The sequence below is a fragment of the Neodiprion fabricii genome, chromosome 5 (assembly GCF_021155785.1).
Source record: "Neodiprion fabricii isolate iyNeoFabr1 chromosome 5, iyNeoFabr1.1, whole genome shotgun sequence".
Lineage (NCBI taxonomy): Eukaryota > Metazoa > Arthropoda > Insecta > Hymenoptera > Diprionidae > Neodiprion > Neodiprion fabricii.
Genome location: NC_060243.1, coordinates 33,863,564 through 33,888,153, shown reverse-complemented (window position 1 = coordinate 33,888,153; position 24,590 = coordinate 33,863,564). Strand labels below are relative to the sequence as shown.

The window sequence follows — 24,590 nt, the reverse complement described above, 5'->3', positions numbered from 1 at the left end:
GATGTAGGAGTTTGAAAAAAGAAATACGGCTATACAATTTGGAGCATTGATCAACGATGTATGAGGCGGCGAACTGGGATTACCTTTTTGTTCAGGTCTTATGCACTTAGGAGTAAACGTCTTTTGTTCATCATCTAAGCCTTTGATTACTTCGAGACAAGTTTTCTATCTGACAAGCGTCGTCAAACCGGCAATATACGAGATGCGTTGCAAAATTCTTACGTGAGATAATGACAAAAATAATAGAAGTAGAGTATCAGTTTATGAGAAATGAAAATGAGCCAGTTTTAAAAGGCAGGGTTTCTCCTTGGCATAGAGCCTCAGTCGAACTTGATTCAATTTAAACTAGATGCCAAAGAAGCTACTAATATCTGTGCATACATCAATATTCGCTCTCCATATTGCGAAGTTTTCATTTCATACTTCACTCTTTAGCCGTACTGGCATTAAAACATATTTTGTACACGGAACTATGTCGGGCGAATGGAAATATTGTTATTCGAAAACCTGACTCAGTTGCTAAACATACTGGTACATATTTTCGAATTATTAGAAAAGTAGACGAACCAAGGTGAATAATTGTCGATATTCAATCAACCGGTGTATAAATGGAATGGCTGCGTGGAAATATCGATTTGGTAAGTGTAAATTGTAGCTGACAATAATGTCAGAATAACGGACGTGAGTTCGGCCAAAATTTCACTTTGTCCAATGTCGATTACATGGATCATACACGAATGTGTGTGGTGTTTATCGAATGAATGAAAAATGACGGAGAGCAAGTAAAGGCCAGGGATTGAAGCCAGTATTTGTCGGAATTCCGTCTATATATTTTTAAAAGTATATTTTTAAATCGCACGTCTTCGGCTGCCAGGTACATATCAGTTTCAACTCAATATCGAAGAAGTATTTCATAGTATTTAATAAATCTCAGGTGTGAATATCATTCGCACATTGATTCACGGGGTGCGTATACCATGCACATACACAGAGTTCGGAAATACGTGTAACAGATCGGCGAAGAAAATAATTGAAATAAAAAGCGTTACTCGAAAAGAGATTGTGACAAAAAAATATTCCCGAATCTGTAACCGGTTGCTAAATGTAATTCGTAAGTAATACGTATAATTATCTCGTCGAATAGCGAGCAATGCGTGCAGTAAAATTCGAACGCGTCGATTGTGACGACGATAAGAGTTGAAAGAGGAGATTCACGCGTATTGAAGACATAGCGTAAATACGCAAGTATGTAAGTATATACCAACATGCATGAATACACGTTTTGTCGCGGAAGGGAATGGAAGTGAAATCCCCAGGCGTCTGTCCGTCCGGGAGAATTTTGGTCCGCGGAGCTGGTTGGCTGGCACTCCCGAAATAATGTTCGACGAACGAAAAGCCAGCCCAGGCTTGCCTCTCTACCTCGCTCGTAGTTTGAGATGTTACATAATTCGCGTTATTCCACAATCTGCATTTTACCCAGCCACCTGTCCATTTATCCACAAATCTATCTATTCATACGTCTATCTATTATCTCGTCTACTGCACAGCACTTGTCTACGAGAAAAGAAGAAGAAGACGAAGTAGAAGAAGAAAACAAAACAACAAACAAACAAGATAATTCGTTGCTCACATCACTTACTCACATACGACGAAGAGAATGATTATTTCTCCTCGTTCTCCATCTTTTTACTCTTATCCTCTCTACTATGATCAAAAAAGTCGGTAAAAATGGATTAGGTGGGTAGGGTTATAAATAGTTAGACGCAGGATCACGAGGCGACCGTATGAACGAAGCACTCGGTAATTTTGAATCGGAAACTATAACCTAGACGGTGTGTTACTTACTATAGATTATACGCAGGGCGGCAGGGAGATCGAGTATATCGTGCGTCCAGCGGTCAGCCGAGTATCACAGTAACGAGCAACTACTGGGTGATAATCAGAAGGCTCTCCGGTTCTCTCTTTCTATTTCTCTTTCTCTTTCTCCGTCTGTCTCGCTACTCCGTTGTCACATGCACAGATTCATCGAGCACGCACGCACTCTGCTTGTAACCCGCGATACGACAGTCTCCACTAAAAATAACTCCGCTTTTGAGTACAGAGGTGAATGTTACTGTTTGGTACGAGCCGTTTTATACCTTGATCGACACATTTATTCTCGCTATTTATTAACACGTCTAAATTGAGCCTCCTCTCAGGCCTCGGTATTTCAATATAATTATTATTATTGTTGTTGTTAATGTTATTATTTCGAAAAAAGTTTAATTGTGACCAACAAAATTAAAGAATAAGTCGTATTTATAAGAACACTTTCTTTTTAACCGCCGTTCCGTACTTTAATCACGAACAGTCGATGATTATTCACTTATTATATTATACGAGTCGTCGAGTATAAAGCATTTTTTCATTTAGCTACATGTATGTACACACAATCCTCTATGCGGCTGTTGTATTTTATGACCTTATTTCTCTTCACTGTGTATCACTTTTTATCGTTTTTATACTGTGTATATGTATACGTGTGTATGTATACATGTGTGTACACGCGGTCGAGAAATGCGTGTTTATATATAATGCAATATGCTTGGCCTTTGGTGAACTTGGATGATCTTTTTTTACCCTCCGGCCTAGGATAGATTCGATAATTTAAGGGCGTCTGCCTTGGAAAGATCGAAGCTTGCGGTAGAACTTGCACAGACGTACGATGACAGAGTCGTAGCTTGCGCAACCCCAGATATTGCACGATTGTCGGTTGAGTTTCGAATTGTCACCCTTCGTCGTTAAAGCTCTTAGCGAGTCCCTCTTTACGTCTAACTCTTTTCGGTTCAATATTTGTCGCGGCTTTTTCCTTAATGCCTTTTTTCATGAAGACAGTATTGTTGCAATATTCTAGACGGGCTTCGTGCTTGCAGAATCGGTGAATTTCAGATAGCGTTATAAACGATGACACGGGGTTGAATTCTGGACAGTGCAGACGATGGCTGACAGTTTACGCGATATTAAATATTAACCCGATGGCTGAGAAAAAAAAACAGACTGTAACATGATAAACGATAACCGCGCTTATGCGTGATTTGGTCCGTTATGCAGGTGATTATTATTATTACTATTTTTGATTATTATTACTATTTTTGATTATTATTATTATCTATTGTTATTATTATTTTATTATTATTATTATACCGAAGAGTAAGCTTGTTTTTCTTGCAAACGGTTTTTTTTTTGCCTCTGCTACTTATTTTCTTTACCGTTTTATTTAACCTTGATAGATTAATTTTTTTTTCCCCGTACGACGATTTTCTCTCTCTCCCTTTTCTCTTTCCTCGTATTTTCTTTCCTTTTTACACGACACGATGTACAGTGTGTTCCGTAGCGATGACTTTTTCGGACTGGCTTCGGGGGGTTCGCTAGTGGACGCCGCGGGGCTTTTTGCGCAAGCGCTATTCGTCGACCGCAACTTATCCACGGACCATGGCCTCGCGTTGTTGGGCTCGCTGGGCGTACGTCGACGTTTACGTGAACAGTGTAGAACAGCCGAGCGGGATGGAAAAGAGTAAGAAAAGGAAGGAAAAAAAAAAAATTGAGCGGCAGGATGCAACCGAGATCGGGAGAAATTAGACGAAGAAACGGGGTGTCCAGCGGCGGGGGAAATGGCGATCGGACCGATGCAGGAATTAATCGGGCAGGAATTTTTCTTCCCTTCCATTTTTTTCAAACCCGCATCCTATTTTCATTTTTCATCCCACAGAGCTGTCCGGATTTATCTTTGGCGCCGGTTCCGCACACGTTGCAACTTTTTATTTTACTTCGCGTTATTCTTATTTTTGTTTTTCTCTCCCCCCCTCCCGCCCCACCTCCCACCCAAATCCCTCTCCCCGCAGCTTTTCGCGACGTACGGCTGCGTTGGAGTCCGTGAGCCGCCGTTGGCGCGCAAGATAAATCCAAGATGGCCGACGGGCCGAAGCTCGCAAGCGCTCCACGCTTAGTTCACGGGACGACGCCGGCGTTCACTAAATCGATTACTAAAAGCTACGTCACTGGGTCATATTGTACGACTCGGTCGCGTCATATCCGTCACCAATAATTCTTGGATAGGACGCGGTTACACATTTTGAATGGAAGGGGGATTTTTTACCTGAGGACTATTTACGAATAAAGCGTGCGGGTTGATAATTGGATGTAATATTTCTTTTGCTTTGTTTTTCGAATTTATATCGGGTATTTTTTTTTGCAGATAACGGAAAACGATACAAGCTGTTATAAATTTATCCAATCGATCAACACAGCTATTATGCCCTCAAATAGGTAGGTTAAGAATAAACAAACGAACGAAGTGACAACTAATATACTTGAAAGTCAATCCCGATGTGCTTATTTTCTGCTTCTCGATAAATACCGTAAACACTATTCCCTATCATAGATATTTATTACTTATGTCGGTATTCGTGTATATAGTTATACATTACGTGTAACGGTGGTATTGTCCAACCCTCCTGGGGTAATTCAAGCACCCTGTATTATTAATATCTTGAATTGCTGCAGCCCTGGACGTAGGTAGATTCTTGCAGTGCAAAAATACCTCGCTGCTATATAAATAATGATGCCGGTTTGTCATTGCAGCCCATTTTATAGTTTGGTCTGACTTATACGCATGGATTACACTCGGCTTACTTATTCTAATGCTCCAACAACCCTTATCTATAAGATATACCCTTGAGGCCCGACATAGTTTCTCTCGTCGAATTTCCTCGCAGTTGTGAAGTCTTTTCACGCTCTCGCTGCACTATTTCAGACGGATAACAGTGTACCGGTGGGGGGTAAAAAACTAAAATGGCCGATTGATAGACGTAACAAAATATCGAATTTTCAAAGACGCGAAAATCTAATCCATAGAAAATTGAAGATATAGAAATTATAGAATCTGTATTATTATCGAGACGAATTCTGACGATTTTACATTTCGGTATTCTATATTCTGAACTTTATATATTTTTGATTCTCGATATTATGAATTTCCTCATTTTTAAATACTATAAATTCAACCTTCGCTTCATCAAAAATTCGATATCGTGGCCCTCCTACTTTGTATATTTTCACCCCTACCCAGGTGTATTTTGAACCGTAGCCACGTCGTTTTATCCCAGTTTATGAAATTGGTTCGAAGAAGAATCGTCATTATATTGAAAAATTTCGGCGAGCAGATAAGGCGAAAATATTTGTAATCCAAAATCCTGCAGTGTTTCGATATCTTGCCATTGGAAACATTGATAATGAACAAAAGTCAGCAAAGTTTTCGGCAAAAGTCTTGTTAAATAATCGATAGAATTTGTAAGTTTTGCACTAAATTTTCGACTTCGAACTTTAGCGATATGGATGTAAAGATCACCAGTCACTGCCACGTATGTCAACCTGTATAATGACGTCTGGTGTGACTAACTGTTGCCAAGATTAGTTATCATACCGGCATAAACTGACCGCAATGAGTAGCAATGGTTTTGCGGTAACGCGTCAATGCACGTATTCATTTCACTTGTCCTTCCTGTTTCGCGATGTATAGGGTACAGTAAACAGTAGATCGACATGAGAATCTGAATCAGAGAATTATTTGAAAATACTTGACATCCAATGCAAAACAATTCAGGATTAATTCTTTCATGTATCACCATTGCTACACGGGAATGGAATTTCTAATGATACTTATTAAATTTCAGGTTGTGTATTCTGATATAATTTAAGCTGCACGATTGTCATGATCAGTGCGTAATAGCTGATTAGAATGCCTGGTTTTTTAACAAGCGATCGCCGAATCGAAAAACGTTCGTTATTGGTCAAGCTAAACAAAACGGCTGGAATATAATCGACAGTAAATATTAGCAGATAATGAAAAATATGTATATATATGTGTAATAATAACCAGCGATAAAACGGTAAATTAAACATTAAAAAAAAGGTCAACTTGTAGCAGAGCGATACAAAGTTCAGATAACGTTGACGAAATTAGACGGATTCTATCCAACGCTTGACGTAAACAACGCGCATTGTGAAATCCAAAACCGCATAGCCTGCTGACGGAGACCGGTATGATTAAAGCCGTTCATGACTGTTGCAAACTACGGAAATGCGAATAAAACTTTTGTTAGCGCGACATACTTAGCGAACGATGACTTCACGGAGCGTGTTAAAATAATAAACTAATACAACAAGCAAATGCCTTTCGGTTAACAGACACACCAGGTTTGAACAGTGTCAATTTTTATTCGACAATGTTCGTAGCCGGCCGATACGGGATCGACTAATTATACACGGATGAATCAGCCTCGAATACATACAATGTATTATGTAGACTAACGTACCGAACTCGGAGAACGTTGCCTATGATGCCTCGAGAGCTAGTAGTTCGGACGGCGTTAGGTCAGCCGACAACGGAGTTCCCTACTTGTGAGCTTTAGCGGGCGAGTTGAACGTGCTCCTTTATTGTTAGCACGGCATATAGGGAATATCACCTTGCAATGTGTCACCTGGTGGAAAAAAATCAAACCAATGCCACCAGGCTGACAGCTGACTGTTGACAATATTTTTTCGCGTGTGGATGGTAGAACAGGTATATTATTGATTAAGTTTCATCAATTTATGTGACATGAGTAATTTGAAAGACCAAAAATTACGATTTCCCTCCATTAAAACTAAAAACGTAGGTAATGTGGTGATAAAATGGCGCCGACAACCAGACTCTGACGTCACGAGGACCGACAACTCGCGTTGTTCGACGATTTCCGATCTCTGTGTTCGATGACTTCCGAGTCTGATTCTGCGGACAGAGGACTTAAGAAGGTCGCAGGGGCCGATCTCGCTGGGTAATTTGTATCATACGGTGAAACGGGGGATAAGGAAGAGGAAAAGTAAGAAAGAAACAGGAGAAATAGGGATTCGAGGTGTTTTTATGGTCAAGGTTAATTGCTGGGACGCAACGCTGCCGCAGGCGTGACCCGCTTGTCTGTTGGGAATGAGCTTTGCACGTCGCGTCGCCCGGTTGGTTGGAGTTTCCGCTTGATGTGTACTTAAATTTTCTGCAATGCTGGAATTGATGTGCGAATACCGTGGCGCGATGGCGCCGTGCAGCAGCCGTTGTTAATCCTTGAAGGAACGACCGACGCTCGCATTTACTCGGCTTCAGTGCGAATAAAATATCTTAATACATCTAACACGAATTTCCCGGAGTAAGCAGTGTCCGTTCGATAATCATTAAATTTATACCGCAACGTTTGTTTCAGAAAGATACAACTCTTCAAATTTTCTAAACACCATCGCAATCACAGACTTCAGGAATATTTTTTAGTTTCTTTGCTCTATTGAGGGGTTCTTGACATGTTTTTCTTTTTCATCTTCACTACACGTTTTGCATGTTCATATAGTTTCTTATATTCGTGCATGCAATACGAGGGATTTATCACTTGTGATATCTGCCCAATGTTTTTCCGAAAATTTCACGAAATCTCTTGAAACCTTTCGAAGTCTTCTGAAATCCTCTGAAATCTCTGAAAGTTTCGTATGAAAAAATTCTTTGAAATTCCATGAAATCTCTTGTAATGTTTGAAATCCTTTGGAATCCGTCAAATCTTTTGAACTTTATTGAAATCTTTTTAAAAAATCCGACGCAATTCCATGAAGTCTCTTGTAATCTTCCGAAGTCCCATAAAATCCTTTGAAATATGACATAATTCCTGAATTCTTTGTAATCTTGGAATCAGGTATGCATCAAATCGACGAGTGATTAACCCTTCGATTCAACAATACTTCGTTTCGAGACAGCTTAACAGCTACGCAAACAAACGTATTGTCTCACTCACGACACTCTGCGTACCGAATTAGAAAGAATGAACTCTGATCCCGAATAGAGATTCGGGTCAAATATGCACAAGGACATAATTGTGCAGTGAAATTTCAGAGAACAATAATGACGTCGTTTTACGCGCGATAATCAGTTTTCTCTTTTTCTAAATTCAAGTCGTTGACCTATCGACGAGTAGTAACGCGATTGTAGAAGCTGGTTCAATCGCGGGGTCTGCGGCCCGTTGAGTTACACTTCAGTGGTTCTTAGACTGTTCTTGAACGGTATCTACTCTACTGTTCGATGATAGGGAGTCAGCTACGCTGTCTGGCCAGGCGAGTGAGCGAGAAATAGTCTGACGTAACAGATCCGGTGCTGGGGCCAAGACTAAACATGCATTTCTCATAACAAATAACACTTGGCCGCGAACTCTGTATGGCTGGGGATTAGTAAAACCGCATATCAGCGGATTCCGAACTCGCCGGCGGATTGTTAGAAAACATTTTCATCAGCGAGCGACAATCAGCTAATTGATCCCGGAGCGTAACACGTGGGTATGTGAGCCTCACGATGCCCCCCCGTTTGATGATGATACAAGCTGTAGGAACGGCGCGAAAGAAGATCAAGGTCAATTTGGCACTTCTGCACCATTGTCAGTCCTCGAAGCCCGTCGACTGTGAAAACGCGAGCACCAAGCCCGTAACTGTTCTGAACCACCTTGCGGGATGGATGGCAAATGAAACCGGCAGGGGTAGCCTGACATGTCGTGCAACTTGAAGCCCCACGATGGCCCCTTTGTCTGTCTATCTGACTGACTATAAGTTCGTCTATGTACGATCGACTGCCACTGATGCCCTAATCTCATCTTCATTATCCCTCCCTCGACTCTTTCCCTAATGGTTGGGTGTGGGTTCGATCCTGTCTGTAACTGATCCGCTGTGTTTCGAGAATTCGAACTTCTTCAATCGGCATTGTGAAGTGGATTCATGGTGTCCAGTGGTCCTTTAAATGTGCTTGAATTTTGCTTGCCCTCCAAAAGTCCTGGAAACTGTCCTTGAATTCATCTAGTGTCCTGGAAATATTCTATTTTAAATGCCTTTGAATGACTTGGAAATGTCCTTGAATTTGTTACGGATTTTTTGCTGGACGCCATGGAATTACATCATTCCGGGTGAAAACAACTGACCCAAAGATTATTCTTCGGAGAAATTACGTGATACCGATAGTTGCATCTTGACGGGTAAGGCTTAAAATTGAAATGTCAGATAAGGGCGTTTGGACTTTAATCGGAGTCAGTTGACAGAATCGTTGGTTACAGTATTACTCGAGCAGCCTTATTATGCGAATGATCTACATCAGGATGTTTAAGCAACTTTCAGCTTCGAATCCTTGCCGTTCATCGAACGGCGCGCGGCGCCTAGAGTGTGAAACAAAATGGAAGTGACAAATGAATTGAATTACGTAACACGTAACACGAGGAACAGGAAAGACGACCTGTAGGTACTTTATCCGGCATGACTTCGACTGTTTTCGGCGTACGAATTTCTATGATATTTCGGCGCGTGGGTATAGTCGAGAACAGGTCTTAAGGGTAGAATACCACCATCGATCGAACCGAGAAGGTTAATATAATTTTCAATGATATAGCAGTGTAATATGTGGCTATGTCTATACACCCGACTACTAATGGCATTATACCACGCGTATAATGAACTTCAGTTAGAATACGAAAGGTTTGAGGCTATTACCTAATGGATGAAGGTATAGTACCTAAAATTCTTCGGCTAATTTCACCGCCCTATGATTATATTTTTTTTCCCCTTATGAGGAACCTACCCAACTCCATTTCCGTTCTCTGTTTCATTGTACTGTCTCCTCTGCTTATGGAAAACTTCGAGGCAAAGCCTCGTGTAACCTAAATTATGAATATGTTTAAGGAACCCTCGATTTCTCTATACAGATTTTTTTTTACCGTCTAAAAGAGGCGGACCGATGAATTTTTGTCGTTGCATGGAATGGACGCCGACTTGGGTGTGATAAAATCGACTCATTGCTTCTGTCCGTGAACGCTCGACACATTAGTTGCCATTCTAGATTCCGCATAAAAGATTACAACGCGCTCCTCCCTACTCCTTGACCCATCGCGCAAACGTGTTACGCGTGACAATTAGCTCAACGTACATGTAACTATTATCGTTTGTCGGACTGTCGCCAGTTGACGAAGAGCGTTTAAAAAAATTTTGACTCAAACAAAGAGTCTCTCTAATTTCTCTTATTGTTTAATCACCATAAATACGTTTGACATAAGACTCCTCCGTTTTTGTACAAAATTTTTCACCAATTTTCCCATTTTTTCGAAGGTATATTTTTCCTCGAAAAAATTGTTTGTAGTTTATTTTCCTCGTAGTCTATACCGAAATGTTGAGAGTAACGAGGAAAATATCGATTCTGCGCGAAATTAATATAAACGAGTGAGATAATCGAAAAAAGCTGGTAATAAGTCATGATGAATTCACACGGTTTTAACTGTGTACGCCTGCGTACCGAGCTACAAAGTTAATAATTAATGCCCGAGGTATAGCACATGGAAGGACGTCGGTGGTTAATAATTACGAAACTCGAGATCGTATTTAAACACAACGCTGTTTATAGCCCTCTTCTTTCCCATTCAAGAAACGTCCGCTAGCCTCGCCTGCCAATCCGACTCAATCACCGTTATGGTCTCACCCGATGGCGTCTATTCGGCTGTAAAGTGATTACCGAAAAGAAGATGACAGTTGTGTAATTACTCTAGTCAAAATTATTTCTCGATTCTGTCAAGATTCATGATACGTGCGAGTCAGTTTGGCGGATAGAGGGAAATGTTCTGCGCCGCGTTATTTTTGGCGACATCGAGACGCCTAGGTTAGGTAACGAAACTAGTGGTTTGCAGAGCTTGAACAATAGAATCGTTTGAATTACGAGATATCCCAGCCAAAAGACTTTGCAAACGAGAATATTTACTTTTTCACTTTAATTCTCTTTTCTTTCCGTTTTTTATACATCAAACTTTACATCTTCCTTTGTTTCGCTTCAATTGAAATTTTATTCCACTTCGTATGTAGTGTATACGTATATTCCGTAGCTACGAGGACATCGCATCCTTCAGAACTTCCCAATTACGTTACGGAATTTTAATCAAATTCACTTATTCGTCTAAAATGTCATGCACGTATAAATGTATGCGATATAGGTTACGTTCAAATGATCGAATTGAGGTGGTGGAGTATGTACTGGAATTTCATAACTTGTGCTACAATAATTAATACATTTCTACGAAGTATTTACCCACCATCCGTATTCTGTTCTCTGTTTTCAGTTAAGAATCGTTACAGCCGTTTCCCGTATAATTTATTAAGACATTATCGCAATCCTTGAACGACCATTTCAAGTTTTTAGGGTAGAAAGTTGATTCAAGTTGATAAATAATCAGTGTTCATCAATGTGTTAGAAGATTGATGAAAACTCGCAGTTCAGTTCACAAATTGATACTGTTTTGAGGGTAATCCCTTTCCATTGATTCTTAATTAACTACCTTTTAGTTTTAGGTAAGTTAGATCGTCGGTTTCAGTTAGGGTTTTAAAAAAGGCGTACGGACCGTAATGCCAACCCAAAACCTAACAGCTTTAGACAGCCCGGAGCGAAGCTATCGATCTGCTTTCCACGGAGACAAGTTTAATAATCGATTCAACCACACACATCCCTGACATTAATCTTTCCGCAATATTTCCGATATCAACCATCCTAGTGTTACACGCTTGCATACGAGTATCCCAATACCCAGGGCCACAGCTTCGTTTATTCGGCATCAGGATTGACGTCATATCCGCTGGTTACGTGCAGCGTCGTTATATTAATTAATTACCTCGTGGGAATTCACAGTGTTATATTAAACGATTCGCCCCGCGAAATTTCAACGTAACGCAACGTAATAATCGCGTGTACAATTCTTGCTTGGGTCAGTCGACGAATGGTTTATGTCGTGAATCAAAGGACAGAAAAAGCTGCGTTAGGATAGTTTGAAATTTCTGTGAAAAAATCTCACGACATTTCCAGTGTTTCCTGACATTTGCTCAGTTCTAGTAAGTTACTAAAACTTAAATCGTTCAGTTTATTAAATCTGTACAAGTTAGTTTGAGCCAATTTTATTTTTCAAGACGTAAAAAAGTAAATTGATCACCTCTAAAAATCATTTCTAATTCCCATCAAAGAAAACTAATGTTTTCAGTTTTTTCCATAAGCAAAATAAAAATTGCTGACTTTCCACGACACCTTTTAAATTCCCTAATAGTTCTAGGCTTTTCAGATTTTCCAGGTCTGTGGCAACCCTGTGTGTAGTTTACACCCAATTCAGCAATCTATTCGTCGTGTAGATATTCTTTTTCACCAACCATACTCAACGAGTTAGTTTGTTGCGAAATAGAATTCAAATCCTACTTTTTCCCACCTCTTCGGCTGTGTTGCGCACAGTGATGATCGGGCCTCTAGCAGACGTTTATAATATCAAAGAGAATTACCGACGATATAGCACGTTTACTATTTAGTCTGATTAACCTATTTGATGTACCTATGTAAAGTTGGCAACCCACTAAACGGAGAGGCATTTTTTTGATATTTTAATCAATTGTACTTGATGTATACCTGATTGTATCACCTCAAATTTCGTTTGTACATTGAGGGGGAGAAAAATATAAGGAAAGAAAAATTGGTGCGCAACTCATGTTAAGCTAAATATTTTGCGTTGATGCTATTGTAAAAAGCATCGTTTGTAGAAATGTTATTCGACAAAAAAAAAAAGAATTCGATTACAATCGGTTTTTTTCCCCCTGAATTTCCGTAATTTATTTTAATTTTGTTTTCCCAATTTATTTCCTTATTAAGTGAATTAATAAATATAATAGTTGGTACAAATTGGTACACACGATTTCTCGGAGATACAAACGACATTATCGTCGGTACCAATGGGTACAAACGATATAATCATTGGTACAAACGGGTACAAACGATTTCTCGGTGGAACAATGAGGTACATACGATTGAATCATTGGTACAAACGGGTACAAACGATATAATCGTTGATACAAACAGGTACAAACGATGTAATCGTTGGTACAAACAGGTACAGACGGTTTCTCGATGGTACAATAAGGTACAAACGATATAATCGTCCGTACCAATGGGTACAAAAGATTTCAGGGTGCTACAATGAGGTACAAACGATGTATACGTTCGTTTATAAGGGTACAAACGATTTTACGGTTGTACAGAGGGGTACAAACAATATAATCGTTGGTACAAACGATTTCTCGATAGTGGAATGAGGTACATACGATTAAATCATTGGTACAAACAAGTACAAACGATTTCACGGTGGAACAATGAGGCACAAACGATATAGTTGTTGGTACAAAGGATTTCTCAGTGGTAAAACGAGGTACAAAGAATTTCTCAGTGGTAAAACGAGGTACAAACGATTTCTCGGTGGTGCAACGGGGTGCAAACGATTTCTCGGTGGTACAATGAGGTACATGCGATTGGATCATTGGTACAAACGGGTACGAACGATTTCACGGTGGTACATGCGATTGGATCATTGGTACAAACGGGTACAAACGATTTTACGGTGGTACAATGAGGTACAATCGATCTAATCGTTGGTACAAACGATTTCTTGGTGATAAAACGATATGATCGTTGGTACAAACGATTTCTCGATGGTACAATGCAGTAAAAACGATATAGTCGTTGGTACAAATAAGTACAAACGATTTCTCGGTGGTACGATGAGGTACAAACGATATAATTGTTGGTACAACCGATTTCCCGGTGGTACAATGAGGTACAATCGATCTAATCGTTGGTACAAACGATTTCTCGGTGGTGAAACGATATGATCGTTGGTACAAACGATTTCTCGATGGTACAATGCGGTAAAAACGATATAGTCGTTGGTACAAATAAGTACAAACGATTTCTCGGTGGTACAACAAGGTACGAACGATTTCTTGGTGGTACAATGAGGTACAAACAATATAATCGTTGGTACAAACGGGTACAAAAGATATGATCGTTCGTACAAATGGGTACAAACGATATAATCGTTGGTACAAATGGGTACAAACGATGCAATCGTTGTTACAAACAGGTACAAACGATTTCTCGGTGGTGCAATGCGGTACAAACGATGTGATCGTCCGTCCCAATGGGTACAAACGATTTCTCGGTTATACAATGAGGTAGAAACGATGTATACGTTCGCTTATACGGGTACAAACGATTTCTTGGTTATACATGAGGTACAAGCGATGTAGACGTTGGTACAAACTGGTACAAACAATTTCTCGATGGTACAAAAATATACAAACGGTGTAATTGTCGTTACAAACGGGTACAAACGATATAATCGTTGGGACAAACAGGTACCATCGATCTCTCGATGGTGCAATGCGGTACAAACGATATAATCGTCCGTACTTATCGTACCGACGGGTACAAACGATTTATTGGTGATAGGAACCGGTACAGACGATTTCTGAGTAGTACAAATAGGCAAAAATTATACAATTGTTGGTGCTTGCGGGTAAAAACGATTTCTAGCTGGTAAAAACAATGCCGAATGTTATTTTCGTTGGTACGTCCAGGTGCAAACGAAATTCTGGAAGTTCGAACGAGTACAAACGATTTCTCGATGGCACAAGTAGGTACAAATGATTAGAGTGTCGATTCGAATGATTACAGACGACTTTTCAGTGGTACTATCAGGTTTTAAGATTCAAGAATCTTCATTCACACATGATTTTTCACATGCGTAATATTATTAGCATCGCCCCTAGGGTCTCTAACGCATTGTTTACGACCTAGTATATTTTTTTCTTTGATATCCATCAACTTCGCATTTTTGTTTACCTGTCGCCTTATTTGTATTGTTTTATTGATATGTTCCAGGACGATACGATGTGGTACGAACGACATATACATATATTATATATACATGTATATTTTTTCGAGTATAATATTTGACCATGAGTATATCGTTTGTACTCGATTGTCGTGATAATTTTATCGTTTGTACCCGTTTACACCATCGAAAATGGTTTGTACCCGCTTGTACCACGATTATATCGGTTGAAATTCATTGTACCAAGGATTATATCGTTTGTACCCGTTTGTACCAAGGATTATATCGTTTGTACCTCATTGTACCATCATGAAATCGTTTAAATCTGTTTATACCAACGATTATATCGTTAGTACCGCACTGTACTATCGATAAATCGTTTGTACCAGTTTGTACCAACGTCTACATCGTTTGTACCTCATTGTATAACCGAGAAATCGTTTGTACCCGTATAAACGAACGTATGCAATGTTTGTACCTTATTGAACCACCGAGAAATCGTTCGTACCCATTGGTTCCAGCGTTTGTACCTCATTGTACCATCGAGAAATGGTTTGTACCTACTTGTATCAACGATTAAGTCGTTTGTACCTGTTTGTAGCAACGATTACATCGTTTGTACCCATTTGCACCAACGATTATATCGTTTGTACCCGTTTGTACAAACGATTCAGTCGTTTGTACCCGTTTGTACCAACAACTGCATCGTTTGTACCCGTTTGTACAAACGATTCAGTCGTTTGTACCCGTTTGTACTAACAACTGCATCGTTTGTACCCGTTTGAACAAACGATTCAGTCGTTTGTACCCGTTTGTACTGACAACTGCATCGTTTGTACCTGTTTGTACAAACGATTCAGTCGTTTGTACCCGTACGTACTAACAACTGCATCGTTTGTACCCATATGAACTAACGATTATATCGTTTGTACTCATTCGTACCAACGATTATATCGTTTGTACATCATTGTACCATCGAGAAATCGTTGGTACCTGTTTGTTTCAACGACTATATCGTTCGTACCGCATTGTACTATCAGGTCGTTTGTACCAGTTTGTACCAACGTCTACATCGTTTTTACCTCATTGTACCATCGAGAAATGGTTTGTACCTGTTTGTAGCAACGATTACATCGTCTGTACCCATTTGCACCAACGATTATATCGTTTGTACCGCATTGTATCATCGAGAAATCTTTTGTACCCGTTTGTACAAACGATTCAGTCGTTTGTACCCGTTTGTATTAACAACTGCATCGTTTGTACCCATATGAACTAACGATTATATCGTTTGTACTAGTTTGTACGAACGATTATATCGTTTGTACATCATTGTACCATCGAGAAATCGTTGGTACCTGTTTGTTTCAGCGATTATATCGTTTGTACCGCATTGTACTATCAGGTCGTTTGTACCAGTTTGTACTAACGTCTACATCGTTTGTACCTTATTGTATAACCGAGAAATCGTTTGTACCCGTATAAACGAGCGAATGCATCGTTTGTACCTCATTGAACCACCGAGAAATCGTTCGTACCCATTGGTACGGACGATTCCATCGTTTATACCTCATTGTACCATCGAGAAATGGCTTGTACCTATTTGTACCAACGATTACGTCGTTTGTACCTGTTTGTAGCAACGATTATATCGTTTGTACCCATTCGCACCAACGATTATATCGTTTGTACCGCATTGTTCCATCGAGAAATCTTTTGTACCCGTTTGTACAAACGATTTAGTCGTTTGTACCCGTTTGTACAAACAACTGCATCGTTTGTACCCATATGAACAAACGATTATATCGGTTGTACTCATTCGTACTAACGATTATATCGTTTGTACTAGTTTGTACCAACGATTATATCGTTTGTACCTCATTGTACCAACGATTAGGTCGGTTGTACCTGTTTGTTCCAACGATCATATCGTTTGCACCCATTCGCACCAACGATTATATCGTTTGTACATCATTGTACCATCGAGAAATCGTTGGTACCCATTTGTTTTGACGATTATATCGTTTGTACCGCATTGTACCATCAGGTCATTCGTACTAGTTTGTACCAACGTCTATATCGTTTGTATCTCATTGTATAACCGAGAAATCGTTTGTACCCGTATAAACGAACGTATGCAATGTTTGTACCTTATTGAACCACCGAGAAATCGTTCGTACCCATTGGTTTCAGCGTTTGTACCTCATTGTACCATCGAGAAATGGTTTGTACCTACTTGTACCAACGATTACATCGTTTGTACCTGTTTGTAGCAACGATTACATCGTTTGTACCCATTTGCACCAACGATTATATCGTTTGTACCCGTTTGTACAAACGATTCAGTCGTTTGTACCCGTTTGTACCAACAACTGCATCGTTTGTACCCGTTTGTACAAACGATTCAGTCGTTTGTACCCGTTTGTACTAACAACTGCATCGTTTGTACCCGTTTGTACAAACGATTCAGTCGTTTGTACCCGTTTGTACTAACAACTGCATCGCTTGTACCCATATGAACTAACGATTATATCGTTTGTACTAGTTTGTACCAACGATTATATCATTTGTACATCATTGTACCATCGAGAAATCGTTGGTACCTGTTTGTTTCAACGACTATATCGTTCGTACCGCATTGTACTATCAGGTCGTTTGTACCAGTTTGTACCAACGTCTACATCGTTTTTACCTCATTGTACCATCGAGAAATGGTTTGTACCTGTTTGTAGCAACGATTACATTGTCTGTACCCATTTGCACCAACGATTATATCGTTTGTACCGCATTGTATCATCGAGAAATCTTTTGTACCCGTTTGTACAAACGATTCAGTCGTTTGTACCCGTTTGTATTAACAACTGCATCGTTTGTACCCATATGAACTAACGATTATATCGTTTGTACTAGTTTGTACGAACGATTATATCGTTTGTACATCATTGTACCATCGAGAAATCGTTGGTACCTGTTTGTTTCAGCGATTATATCGTTTGTACCGCATTGTACTATCAGGTCGTTTGTACCAGTTTGTACTAACGTCTACATCGTTTGTACCTTATTGTATAACCGAGAAATCGTTTGTACCCGTATAAACGAGCGAATGCATCGTTTGTACCTCATTGAACCACCGAGAAATCGTTCGTACCCATTGGTACGGACGATTCCATCGTTTATACCTCATTGTACCATCGAGAAATGGCTTGTACCTATTTGTACCAACGATTACGTCGTTTGTACCTGTTTGTAGCAACGATTATATCGTTTGTACCCATTCGCACCAACGATTATATCGTTTGTACCGCATTGTTCCATCGAGAAATCTTTTGTACCCGTTTGTACAAACGATTTAGTCGTTTGTACCCGTTTGTACAAACAACTGCATCGTTTGTACCCATATGAACAAACGATTATATCGGTTGTACTCATTCGTACTAACGATTATATCGTTTGTACTAGTTTGTACCAACGATTATATCGTTTGTACCTCATTGTACCAACGATTAGGTCGGTTGTACCTGTTTGTTCCAACGATCATATCGTTTGCACCCATTCGCACCAACGATTATATCGTTTGTACCGCATTGTACCATCGAGAATTATTCTGTACCCGTTTTTACTAACGATTCAATCGTTTGTACCCGTTCGTTCAAACGATTATATTGTTTGTACCTCATTTTACCATCGAGAATTCGTGGGTACCTGTTCGTATCAACGATTATATCGTTTTTACCCGTTTGTAACAACGAATATATCGATTGTACCAGTTCGTATCAACGATTATATCGTTCGTACCCATTTGTATCAACGAATATATCGTTTATACTGCATTGTACCAACGAGAAATTGTTTGTACCAGTTTGTACCAACGTCTACATCGTTCGTACCTCATTGTATAACCAAGAAATCGTTAGTACTCGTATAAACGAACGTCTACATCGTTTGTACCTCATTGTATAACCGAGAAATCGTTTGTACCCATTGGTACGGACGATTACATCGTTCGTACCGCATTGCACCTCCGAGAAATCGTTTGTACCCATTTGTACCATCGATTGTATCGTTTGTACCTCCGAGAAATCGTGTGTACCCATTTGTATCAACGATTATATTGAATTATTTATTAAGGAAATAAAGTGGGGAAAAAAAATCAAAATAAATCACGGAAATTGAGGGGAAAAAATCGATAGGAATTGAATTTCAATTTTCTTAGTTATTACAAAATAACATAGGTACAAACGATGCTCCTTACACTATTATCAACGCAAAATATTCAGCTCAACAAGAGTTGCGGACCAATTTTTTTTTCCCCTCAAGGTACAAACGAAATACAAGGTGGTACAATCAGGTCCACACCGAGTACAATCGATTCAAATATAAAAAAATGCATTTCCGTTTAGTGGGTTGTCAACTTCATATAGGTATCTGATGTCCGGTATTGCTCACTAATTCTATTGCGTTTTATGATACTTCCGTATATATCGTATGAGTCGTAAATTTGTGATTAAATTGCTTGTCGTGGGACATCGTATTGCGAAGAGACTGAATCAGACGCGATTCACAAGCAGAATCGGTACTCTATAAATCTATCGAGTAATACGACAATATTTCCCACATGCAACTCATTAGATTTTGCAGTTACTCCGTTATAGTTGTATAATAATCGTTCAGGACGTGATAAAAATTACTGTCACTCGAAATTGATCGGTTTTTTGGGTCTTGGGAACGAAATTTTTTCCAGTAAATCTTGCAGCCCACAAAGATATGATATTGTCTGATACAATCTCGGGCGATAACTAGATATGACTGATCAGTACGTGAATGGTTGTTTGACGCACTTGACAAGATCTTTATCAATCTCCTGACGTCTTTTTATATCAAATCAGCACCAATTTATCCAGCACCAACTTTCCGGTTGACGCAAGTTGTCGGTGTGATTTTCATAACCGAGATCTTGTGATATATTACTACAATTGAGTTTTAACTTTCAAGTACAATTTTAATATCATATGTATACAACGACATACATATAGGTAATATCACCACATTTTCCGTAAGGATTGAAGCTTAATTTCGTACAACCAAAAATAAATTCTCTCGACATATTAAACAACACACACTCGCAACGCGTTTTCTCTAGTCAAGATTTCGAAGACAGCCCGGTTGTGACATTTTAATCTCATTCGGTTAAAGGGGGGCGAGGTTCACCGCTTGGATAGTCTAAAATAATACTTATTTTGAGGAATTTTTTTTTCAATGAAAATGGAAACACATAGAGCAATTTGAATATGAGGGCTTTATTATTCAGTGTCAAGAACATTCTAGAATTTTTTCATTCAAATTAATAAAAAAATGGCGGCATGGCGCTATAAATAGCAAACTACCACGTTATCAATCTGATGCACCACCGCAAAAGCCCTCGAGTTCCGACCGTTCGCTACTTATATGCGCTATGCCGCCATTTTGTCATTAATTCCAATGAAAAAGTTACAAAGTAATCCTGAAACGATAGATAATAAAGCCCTCAAACTTAAATTGCTTAAAGTGGTGTTATTTTCTGTGAAAAAATACTTCTCTAAATAGGTATGTTTTTAGACCGTTTAAGCTGTACCCCCCCTAAGGTGACCAGCCATCAGCTGAGGATGAATATCGATCGTTGTCGGTTACGAGGGGCAGAGTTTAACGTGAGGAAAAAACGCAATTTCGAACGATTCAAATACTCATCACGGCATGTAAGATACGAGGACACTCGGTGCAATTACTCGATACGCTACATGGTGAACGTCGGATCTAAGTGATTCACCAGAGCATCCAGTGACGCAGTTTGACTGACGTAAACTGGGGCTTATCGTTGACTACAGAGCACCGAAAGTGGTCCAGAAAAGCCAGAGACCAACAGTGAACGACGGCGAGGAGATTAGATAAGCCAGCTCACTGCATATACTTGATTGATGATAAGCGGAGTAGTGAACGCCCGTTTTTAGATCTAACTGAAAAATGTTCAATCGCCAATAATAAATCGTCACTAGTTATCAGTTTGTCCTGCTTTCACCTTTCCATCCGCTGCTTTCTTCCGGTGTAATTTGAGATCGACTTCGAGTCTTCTATGTCTATTCTTATACAGGTGTGAATGAAACAACGCTCTCAAAGTCGCTCGAGTTACTGGATTAGCGGGTGGTTGAAAAGAGGGTTATGAGAGGAAGAGAGCTCTCGAGAGATTTTCAACTTTCTTTGAAATCGGAGAGCTAGCCGGCCGGGCACTGTCTGGCGACTGTTTGCAGTCTTCTTCAGCTCATTTCTCGCATTTCCTGCTCGTCATTTTCTTCTCTTCCGTTCGATCTGCCCTAGCGAAACAATTTCCAATATTCCAACAACGTCAAACTGGTGAAATTATGACATGGTGTGCGATCGACGTTTGAAAACATATATCCCGCAAAACCCGTTATTAGTGAACTGTCCAATGCAAATGAAATGCTCTTCAGTTATACTACAATCTTATCAAATCGACCACCTAATACATGCTAAAGCTTTTCCAACACTCCATTCAAGCCTAGCGTACACCGCCATTTTGGCCACATCCGTCACGTGCCAGGCAAACTCTGGTCTTCGATAATTCTTACTCGTCAACATGGAACAAGTGACCTTCACTGCAGTAAGGAAATTGAGATTCATGATCATCGTGGATGGGGAAAATAATCTTTAAATGACTAAGCATTTGATGTGCTTCATACCAATTGCGTTGGCATGTTACATAAAGTTTTGCGACCTGTATAAAGGTGCGCCTCTTGTGCATCCTGCACAGACAATAAGCCGTGCAACGTAAAAGGTTCGCGAAATTAATGCCATGCTGCGTATAAAGGTCAATATAAGATTGCGAAAAGTATTAAAGCCGAGGCTAAGTATGGATAGGGTGATTATTTCATACGAGGGTGAGTCGTAATTAATTGATACGTTGCCTTGGGTAGTCAGTCAGTCAGTCAGTCGATGAACGCGCGGTTCGCGGTGCTTCTTGCTTGCAGGCCGCTTTGCTGACCCAACAATATTCGCGTCCAACCTCGATACTGATCCACAAAGGCACTAGTGAGTCATCCGATAATAAATATCCCGGTAATATGTTTTCCCGGTGATTTTTACTCATTGCACTTTGGCACGTCGTATATAGGATGCGCGTACAAAATACATAACGGGTTCGCCAACGATCAATGTGACCTCATCCCACGATCGGTCCAATATATATTATAACTTGCGCGATATTATTGAAGAAAATATTCCGGAGTTTATTACACAAGTACCTTTGCGTACTTGGTAGTATAAATATCTCAGTCTTTCATCCTTTACAGGCACCATCGCAGCACTTTCGATTTTTTTTAATGGATCTATTCTTACGTCGAACCGAGGCAAATTCATGTCTGTAATTCGTTGAAACAGAAAGGTGATAAGACAGAGGTTGAAAAAGCTGTACACATGTAATGAAATTCGAATTTTAATTTTGACTATGAACAACTCGATACATCACCAAAGTCAGAAATATCGCGCTATTTTACCGTGTTTTGAATGACAAATTCATGCTGCTTCTTCGATTCTGGTCAGCAGTAACTCGTATTGTATACGTCAATCAAAATCAAGTCTCAACAAATTGTTCGCGTTAGAAATTGGATAATGACAATATATTTCTTGATAATTTATGAGTTTATTACCTGAAAATTATATCATTGATAATAATAAGGTGTTTATAATTGAGAATCAGTGTTTGATTGTTCTTTTCGTGAATCGCTGCACGAACGTTTCACTTAGTTTCAAATTGATCAGCTCCAGTTGCACTACAGTTATTGTAATTGTCTTTTGTCATATTTTTGTTTATACCCGACTAGACATCCCCAACACTTTGAGTCGTAGTGGTAAGTGTTCTTTCCACCTATTTCATATCAACTTTTCGTATATTTAGAGAGGTTTGCAACATATTTCTTTACGGTTTTTTTTATTATTTTTGATAGTAGGACCAACAGATTTTCAATACTCGAGAGTGATTATCGAAAGATCGTGAATATTGAAGGAATAATCAATTTCCGAGAAATTTACTCCTCTACACGTACACGTACATGTCTTACATAAATTAAGTTTTTGGAAAATGAATGTTAAATATTCAAGATGGCGGATCCAATATCGCGTACGAAAAATTCAAACTATCGATTCTGGAGAAATAACTTCGTCCAGGTGTTTTTGGGATCGCTGATTACGAATGTGAAATAAGATTTTTAAAATCCAGTATGGCGAATCCAATCAAAGACGCTGAAGACCCCTGCATAGTTTTTAGACCGTATTCGATCAAATTTGAAGTTCTTATCCGCCATATTGAATCCACCATCTCAAATTTTTGAAATCTGATATCAGATTCGTAATCAGCGACCCCGAAGTCCATAGAAGACTATCTTGTTATAAAAGTTGACTCGGCATAATAATGTGCTACTCAAAGGGTCAAGGGCGGCTCCAAATAATCGATCTTGCTTTTTTACCACATGAGCTGAATCGAAACTAGATGCAAAAGTAGCTCCAAAGTTTCAGTCAAACACATGTATATTGTTTTCATCGTTTCTGGAGCGTGCGTAAGTTCAAAAAATGAACTTGGAATAATTTTGGAAGATAGGAGAATGATGAATTACCGCACAACGTGCAGGCATTGTGCGTTCGCCGATCATCTCTTCCTGATAATAACATTGGCCCGAGCTGCCGGCCGGATAGGCAGGTATTGGTATCTATATTCACCCGCGAAGCAATATAAGAAGAATTCTATACGCTTCTATACTTATATTGACAGCAGTGTCAGAGCCTTCGACCGCCTACGACGAATTGGGTCAACGAAGAGCCGCCGGGTGCGGTGCAGGCTATACGAGGTTTATACCAGGTAAGTGGGTAGGCAAGCACTCACAGTTTTGTCTGAGGAGTTAAAACTTCGCCGATGATGATGATGATGTGAAACAACGGCACGAAATATTTCATCTCTCGCATTTTGCCGTCATCCAGACAGGACAAAATCTATTTTTTTGCTATTGTAATCAGACATAAGATATTTTGCATATTCCGACGTTGTTTCAATGAAAATTATTCAGACAAGTGTCTATTTCGCGATTATGAATATTAATTCTGGCCACAAGAAACACAGCGGATCCATCGTCAAACATCGGGTGAAATTCACTCAACACCGATCTGCGTGGCACTGAAAATGGTAGGAAACACTCAATGCCAATGGCAGATGCTGAACGAAATCCAGCGTGATTTTGAGGACCCGATTCGCCGGAAGTCATCACAATTCTATAGACACCGATTTTTCGCGAGAGTGAGGAAAATATGCGCTCGGTGACATCTAGTGGCTGCCTTCTCTCTTATACTGGCAGCAGGTATTCACGTGTATAATATTATTTTCTCGTTGGATAAATCAGGAGAAAAAGAATCAACATTATTCGATCTTTTTTTGAAATCCAATGACACTTTTGACGATGCAGATGAAGTCCAACTTTTCAACAGTATATATATATATAAATATATATAATATGTATAGTATATATATAAATTTATATAGTTGATCGCGTGCTTCTGAGAATCCATAATCATCAACCGCATGAATATTAATCGATGCAAAATCAACCTCAAAGATTTGAACATATGAAAAATTCGACGTAATCTGCGTGATTAATTATTTCGTACGGGAATTTTATATTTCAGTTGTTGTGTACACATGTTGTCGTTCGGAAGTGTGAATATAGAGGAAAAAAATTGAAAATATTCGTTAATTAATCTGAAAAGTTGGTAACGTTTGAAAGTTTAAAA

At 39.4% G+C, this 24,590-nt stretch overlaps 1 protein-coding gene across 16 annotated transcripts in view; it reads right to left on the bottom strand.

The window, feature by feature from the left end:
- Window positions 1-24,590, bottom strand: part of LOC124182522 (plasma membrane calcium-transporting ATPase 3) — a 125,630-nt gene that overhangs the window by 62,278 nt on the left and 38,762 nt on the right. Inside the window, exon 1 of one of the 16 annotated variants that reach the window (XM_046569916.1) lies at window positions 1,846-3,396. The exons of the other annotated variants lie outside the window; for them this stretch is intronic. The gene's annotated coding sequence lies outside the window, so the exon portion shown is untranslated. Of the gene's footprint in view, window positions 1-1,845; window positions 3,397-24,590 lie in introns of those variants that run through there. 16 annotated transcript variants of the gene reach the window in all.